Consider the following 8,271-nt stretch of genomic DNA (forward strand, 5'->3'; position numbering starts at 1 on the left):
AGGGAAAGATTATGATCCAATTCACTGATAAAAGTTATGAAGTATTGTCTGAGCTACCAAGTGCCTTTATTATACAAAAACAAGCACTTGGGCTTTGATTTTTTCCTATGCTGGCAACTTCAATTACATAAATAGATTCTTCTGGCTACACCTTGTGTTTGCTGGCCACAGAAAATCATGGAGCACATGAGATCTTAGTAATTGCTTTCACAAAGTTCTGTCATAGACCAGAAGAACTGAACTTGCTTCTGAGCAGGTTAATCTGAGTTGAAGTCGCAATTACTCAAGCACTCCTGCAAAGCACTTCATATTAAAACTGAAGTTAATAATTTTGGGATTTTTGCTAATTGGAATTCAAATAAGTGGCTTTGGAAGTCATATGTCACAATGTTTCATTGGAAAAAAATATTTAAATATGTAGATATTTATGAAGGTGAGAAACTAGGAGAATCATCTGTTTGCACACCACACTAATGCAGATAGCTGTTGTTTGGTTGGTTTCTTTGTTTCTTTGCCTTGCTAAATTTAGGTGTAAAACTGACCTTGTGTTGCTTTGTAAACTCAGCCTGAATGTATTTGTTGCCAGTGTTAATGTCAGCTTCTTAAATTAGAGAATTAAAACAAATTTAGAATATTGACAATCAACATCATCTTCACAGACTGAAAAATAGGAATGTCATATTTAGATTTTTCTGACCATTTGCATACAACATATTTCCATATACAGTAACACGTAAACAAGACACTGCTTCATATTTTGCCTATCTAGTTTTAAGTATTTTTATGAAGCTCTTTATTTTAAGAACTAGTGAGGATATGTGCTATGACAGCTTTGTATTTATTTAATCAAGTGGAACCAGCTGAACCACTTAATGTTGCCTTAAGAGGAGCATGTTTTATTAAGAATATCCACAGAAGAGATGAGATTAAATCAAATTATGTCTGCTCATATGGTGGTTAAAAGTAAAAAGTTGTTGAGGACTGTGCCTGAAGTCCTTCACTTAAAACAATTTATGGGTCAATGTCTTCTACACTTCAGGTATTGTGGCCAGAATTCTGGTTGCTGCTAAGTGCTCTTAGGGAAGATGGATTTAGTTGTAGATGAAATAAATTATTGTCTTCTCATGATTCAGAGTTTTCAGCATAAATCTTTATGAACTCTGCTGCAAACATTGCAAGTTAACACAGCATAGGTTCTGTTTATGAAGTATTGTGTCAGTGGAAGGTGAATTGAAGGCTGTCCTGGGTTATCAGGGTGGGTTACTGGATGTTTGCTTCCGTGCCAGTCTTAAACAGCTCTCTAGAGATGAGCATCTCTCGTACAGGGTGGAATTGCAGAGCTTCAGTTCTGACTTCTCCCTAAAAATGGAGGTTGTTGACTGGGTGGTACCTTTAACAGGCAGCTAATATTAGATACTTTTTCTTTGGTCCCTCAGACCAATTTATTGGTTTTGGTGCACACTGCGGAGTTTCTCAACTGTTTCTTAAAGGAAGATGACATAGTTGAACAGTTTTATATAATCAGTAAACAATTTAAGCATCACTTCTGTCTGAACGTATGGGTTCTGTTTCAGTGATGACTGTTGTGCATATTGAACCTTTGCTATATTTAAAATATTTGTAAAAAGTTTAGCATTTTGAATAAGTTCTATTATTATCAATTTAAAGCCCTTGAAATGTGAATACAGAAGATAGTTGTAATATTTACAATTACTTTAAACATTTGTATGAAACCTTAAGGTATTTAAACACTAAGCTTCACAACATTGCTGTGAGGTAGATTCTTTCCAGTGAAGGTTGATGTGTAGCCCAGATTTCACAAACTCTTGTTTGAACAGGTTAGTTTGAGCAGGCAGTAATGTGAGAAAAGAATAGATAAATCATCTCTATGGCCCTGCACAGCGACAGGGTAGGCTTTAGTTTCCCCACACTTTAATGGAGCTGTGGGAGGCTGCCTTTATTCCTCACAGCCCCACACTGCAGGGTAATTCATTTGCACTTAGCAGGGCTCAGCTCCCATTACCAATTACTGTGATTTTTTTTTTCCTGCCTGGAGGTAGCAGTGGAGGGAATGAATGTATCATCAAGGATTCTCCTGACTCATCCCCAGCCTCTGTCCAGGTACAAGTAATTCTCTGTACATAACCTCATGGACGATGTGCATTTGCCACTGTAGCTTATTCATTTTTCATTTTTGGATCAGTCCAAAGACTTAAGATTTAAAGACTTCCTCTGAGGAATTAGTAAAGAGAATCTCAATGTAGCATTGTTATAAAAATATGCAGAAGTGTTAGATGAGTTTCTGGAGGTCTTTTGGTGTCTGTTCAGTGGTATTAATTTAGCTAGAGCAGACAGTTACAAAAATTTAATCTCAGTTATTTAATGAAAGTGGATATTTTTCTGCAGTATCAACCAGTCCAGGAGGACTCTGTGCTCCTGGAAGAAACACATTATTCCAGGTACTGGAACAGTGAGAAGCGTGACAGGACCTCAGTTTTGTCAGATACTTCTGCACGCTGTTTTTTAAAGAAATGAATAGTAATAGTGAGTTTTTCATAATGCATAATCCAAGGTGATTACTCATGGTTAGTCAGCTGCTGATATTTCTCATCTTTTTCTGCTTTTGTATAATTACCCTCATAAAAATAGCTGTATGATTTAAATCCTTAGTGCCCTGTGTTTGACCACAAAGCTTAATTAATTAGGTTTATCAGCATTGTGTTTAACTGTGAGATTGCAGTTTCTCTTTCAATATGGTAATTAAATGTCAGTTTTCATGTCAGAGTTCCCGTGCTGCAGTAAGATGGTGTCTGTAGGAAGGTGTCAGGCCAGCAGAGGTGAGGCTGTGCTGTCCCACGGGGGCTCATGCCCCCACAGCCCTTGCTGCATTTCTGACCCCAGCAGCTGCTGGGGCTGAGGAGTGTCACCCTTTGGAGCACAGCCCCTCTTTGGGGTTGCTCCAGGAGCTGATGGAGATGGAGACTGCAGCCAAGCCATGGTTTGTTTGTGCATTTCTCTTTACCTCTGGCTGATAGGCAGCATGCCAGGAGGAGCCATCCTTTAAAAGCCTGTGTCTCTTCCTCTCCTTGGAGTGGTGTTCCATGCCCAGGGCTCGACTCCGGGAAGTGACTCCCGGAGCTTCCAATTCCCGCACTCCTCCGTGAGCTCAGTGTTCCCGACTGCTTTGTTTATGTTCAGGCCTGACGTGTGCTGATCCTTGGAAGAAAGCAGAGACTGAGCATTCCAAGGCTCTGACCACTGGACTGGACTAATTTGTAGCCCAGGAAGGAAGTTTGCTGTAGGCATGGGTAGGTCTGTGCATTCTGAAAGCACAGTCCTTGCCCTTCTTCATGAGAGGGGAAGGGGAATTGCCAAGTCAGTCTCAAATTGTGACTTCTCACATTCTCTCAGGTCATTAGTGCCCACTGCTCAAATAGAAGGAATATTTAAAACTATAACAGCCCCCAAAGTGCTTATTGGCCTCAATGTCAGAAATCACTGTTCCCACTGCACAGATCACCAAGTCCTTCCAGGCACTGACAGGGAGACTAAAAATCTTAATGCAATGGCCTGCCTTGGCAGCTGTTAGTTAACCTGCTGGATCTCACACTTTTTAAGGATCTCTTTTAGTGGTTTCTGATATATTGAAGAAAAAAGTAAGAAAAACAAAACAAACCCAACATTTTACATTTCTAGTATTCTCCCCACTAAAAATTCTGGTGTATTAAAAACTGCTAGAGTTTTAAATTTTGCTGAGTTTTACAAATGGAAAAACTGAGTGCTCATGTCACACCATGATTCTGTAAATCCTGGAGCTGATATTGCTAATATCCAATGACTGTTAATTCAAATACAGTACTGGGTACAGTGACCCAGGTTCCTTGCAGGTGTGAGTGAGTGAGCAGTGTTAATGCCAGCCAGTTGACTTGGCCAAAGCTTGAATGCATTGTCATTCTTGAACTGTTATTTTCCAGCAGATTGCTAAAATAAAAGCTGGTTTACTACTGAAGTGTCATCCAGATTTCAGAGCTTGTGCCAAATAAAATACCAGTTCTGGTGTCTCAAATAGCAGGGAAGTATAAGATGATAAGATTTTTCCAAGGAAATACATTTTGTCTTACGAAGATAAAATGTTTAAAAATAAAAGGAGCGTTTGTCTTCAGCAGTTAAGAAGATAGCAACCACCTACAATCTGTGAGAACACTTACATAAGGCTCATACATTGTACAGGAGTTCTGGTTTGCCAGTGCTGGAACACTGTTCCTATGTACTTGTCAGGGAAATGTGAACCAAAGCCTCCTAGCAGTGCTGGTGCAGATTCCATTTTGATAATGTATTCTAAAGGCTAAGTAGGAAAATATTTTTTTTCTAATTTTCACTCTGCTATTAAACATTTTGCTGTTTCTATGTTTAAAAAAAACAAAAAAACAACAAACCCAAACCAGCTACCTGTAATAATTTAAGACTATTGGAACAATTGAGTCATGTGATTTTTAGTTTCTGGAAATAAGTTGGTATTATGCTTTCCAACAGTTCATAAGCAGAAATGGAGCAGAGAGATGGCTAGCACAACTTTACCTTCAGGTGTCTTAGTTGCAAGGAAGGAAGTGGAAACCCCTTGAGTGACAACTGATTTTTGTCAGATCAGCCTGGTATAAAAGGTGCTTTCTTGGATTATGTTAAGTAGAATATTGAAACTTTCGTAGAATGGATTTCTTAAAATTGTATTTTCCTGTACATGTTTTAACTGTTGAGTTTCAGTTATGTTACTAATATACTTTGTGTGTAGGTCTGCTTCAATTCAGGGGTTACACAGATAATGGTTACCATCTGTAAATGCAGATGGCAAATCTGAAATAATTCTCCAGGAATGAGGAGGCTTCAAACAAATGAGAAAGGGGAGGCAAATTGTTATCTTTAATATAAAATGTGAGAGTATCATGGGCTTTACATTCTAAATCAGAGGTTTCTCAGTTTTGCAGATGATTGCTGGATAAAGTGTTGTACAGGGTTTGATTTTAAACAAGGTGAATAAATATTTTCTACTACTCATATTCGTGTTTGGATTGTTGATGTACAAACTATTGGTTATATTAGAAACATCAGAATGAAATGGCTTTTGAAGACTGAAAATAGATGGGAGATATTCTGCATATCTTTAGTTGAGTTTTATGTGAAGTAAATGCTGCTGGTTGTAGCCTGCACCTGATGCTAAAGCAGTTGTATTCACCTGGAGCTGTTAAAATGGGTGTGCTAGAAAATGATAATGGTTTGTTATCATACATGCAGCAGTGTAAAAATACATTTACAGAGATGTTTACAGATTTTTTTGTCCTCATTTATTTCTTTTTTGTTTGATTGTATGGAAAAATATTTATAAAAGTTATTTTTAAGTTCCTAAATTAGTTTTTTCAATCAATAAGGAAAACCTTATGCCAAAGGCAAACTATTAATTTCATGGATGCCAAGTTCAGGAGTTGTCTTCAGAAAGTTGAATGGCTGAATGAATTCTTGATTAGATCTAATAAAACAAGAGATAAGAATCAAATTAATTGTTTATATTTTATTATTGAAAGTCTCCAATTTGCCATCTTTATAATATTTTTTAGAAGTTCTGTTTGTTGATTCAGTAAGGAGCTGTAAGAATCCTAGTGTATCTGTGCCAGATGTTCATGATGTAGGTCACTGGTTTTTTTTCCCCACAAAAAACCCTGGAAATGTTGGGTGGGGATGTGTGTTTTCCTTTTTGGGGAAGGTTAAGAGAATTTGTTGTTCTTAGCTCAGAAATATTTCTGTAGTCTAATACAGCAGCAGTTCATAAGTAATAACAAAAAGAAATGAGAGCAAAATGTGATTTGAGATGCGAGTAAAGAATTTGAGGAATTTAGACTTTCTGGGAATTCTGGAGTGTCTTTTGTTCAAAGATTATGTAGCAACATAGCAATAGGGTTGTTCTAGAGTTAAAGGATCATTTGAGAACATACCTGGGTTTTTAGCAGCCTATCTAAAAGATTTAGGAAAAGGGAAGTGCAGTATCTGGGATTTTATTGTGAATTGGAAAGTCTAAAATTAGGGTTAGAGTTCTGCACTGGAGAACTTTGGATTTAGAGGTTTTCTAGTGATGATGTTCATGTAGTGTATGAAACACAGTGAAAATAATGCCCTGAGAGTCATAATCAGCCGGAGAAGAAATTCTGTGTGAAGCAGGTGGGCAGAGCATTCATGCTGAGGTTACCCAGAGATGGTGAAATCACCTGCTTTGGAGATTTTCAGAAGCTGACAAGGCAAGTTCCTGAGAGCTGGTAATCCCATGAGATGGGGGGATGGACTAGATGACCTCCAGAAGGTCCCTTCCAACCTGATCTATTAATGTTCAAACCACAGATCAGGCACAAGTCAAACTTGTTTTGAGTTGTGCTGCTGTGCTGCAATCAACATCATTTAATTACATGCTGTGTTCTCAGTTGGATCTGGACAATAAACCCACATTTCTGTACATGCCTGAAATAAAAATGAAGGGATGGACATGTTACCAATTCCGCAGGGCGTTGTAGATGTGGTGAAAGTCAAGCTAGTTTCATTCAAAGCATGATGTTTACTTACCTGTCATGGGTAAAAAAATTAGTCAAAGCTAATCTGCAGCATAACAAATGCTGAGCCTTAGTACAAGAAGGTGTTTCTATTAATTTCAACTGGTTTAAAAGCATGAATACAGCTCACGTGGCTTCATCTCTTTGAAAAGTGACTCCAAGGCAACTCATAACTAGTAAATTGTGGATAAAATGCTGTGAATATGAACAGAGAAGCAGCTAAATTTTCAGTTAAATTCTGCTCTGAAGAGACCTGCTTGGTTAATAATGTACTTAATTTGTATGAGTGAGTGGGAGTTTGAGGAGAGTGTAATGTCAGGAAATCGAGTGAGAGCTGAGTAAATTATGCTTCTAGAAGCCAAGAACAAAGAAGAAAAATCTTGCATAACAGTAAGTTAATGTGTCTTCATTTAATGTGAAAGCTCCAGTTGGTAACTAGGGAAAATAATGAAAAATATGCACTTAACCATGATAATTGTTCTGTTTAGGTGTATATCAAGCAGTACTTGCTTATATTTCTTATTTTTCAATTCACACTTTCAGAACATGATTCTCTACTCTTTTGTAGTGTAGGCCATTCTTTGGTTTGTCATCTTGGTTTTTTAAATATCATGTGAACACTTGAAATATTTTGGTATTGATCATTGAAACATATATTGCATTTTCAAAATTCTGAATACACACCCCAACATGTGGTGTTTATATTCAGAATATTTGAAGTTTAAGGCTGAGTATGGCAAGCAGTTGTGTTTCTTAAGAAAAATAATTTAAAATTAACAAAAAATCTCACAATAATAAGACATTTCTTCATTTTTGTGGATCTTCCTGAGTTGTTAATATTTCATATCATTCAAGTTTCCAAGAATCCAGGGGTAGGACTTCATTGACATCCATATTGATTTATTGAAATTTTAATGACTTGATAGTTCTGTGAGGTATAAAAAGCCTGTACCAGTAATTCATACTTCTGTCTCTCCTTACTGTAGATGAAGTACTACACTAATGATAGAAAGGAAGGCTGTAGTAAATTGGGACTTTTCTTCTACTATTCAATAAGTAGCTAGTGTGCAGTAAAATTAATTTTAAAATATTCATGGCCAAAAGTCTTCCTTACTGGGGAGAATGAGGATTAACTAGTTCTGGTGTACTCCTTTGGTGGTGTGAAGTCCTCTATAAATACTGACGTTGATTTGGGATCTGAAGGAGAGTTGTGCAGAGCTTGAAAATATTAAAAGCCATTTGTATGTTAGCATAATATATTAATTCAGCATTCTCTGATAGAAGCTATTGGGAAAAAGGGATGTTGTGCTGATACGCGGTGAGGGGACAGGATGGGGCAGAGGAACTCCTGGACATCCAGGGTGAGGGTGAACACTGGGTGATGTTTCTGTCAGTGTGAGCAGAGGAACTGTCCTGCTTTCCGGTAAATTGCCTCTGAATCCATTCCCTGACTGTATTTTTGCCAGCCCCGTAATATTCGTGGGAGATCAATAGGTAATGTGCATAGTTCTGAAGCTGAATTGTGGTGCGAAGGAACTGCCCAAAGCCCAGAGGTGTGAAGGCAGAGCAGTGTGTGAAGCGTTATCGGTGCTGCCGGAGCACAGAGTGACCAGAGCCGCGTTGTTTCCGCAGAGCGCCGAGGCGAGCCCACGATGGAGCCCGCGGGGCCGGCGGACGCCGA

The sequence above is a fragment of the Geospiza fortis genome, unplaced genomic scaffold, assembly GCF_000277835.1.
Source record: "Geospiza fortis unplaced genomic scaffold, GeoFor_1.0 scaffold237, whole genome shotgun sequence".
Lineage (NCBI taxonomy): Eukaryota > Metazoa > Chordata > Aves > Passeriformes > Thraupidae > Geospiza > Geospiza fortis.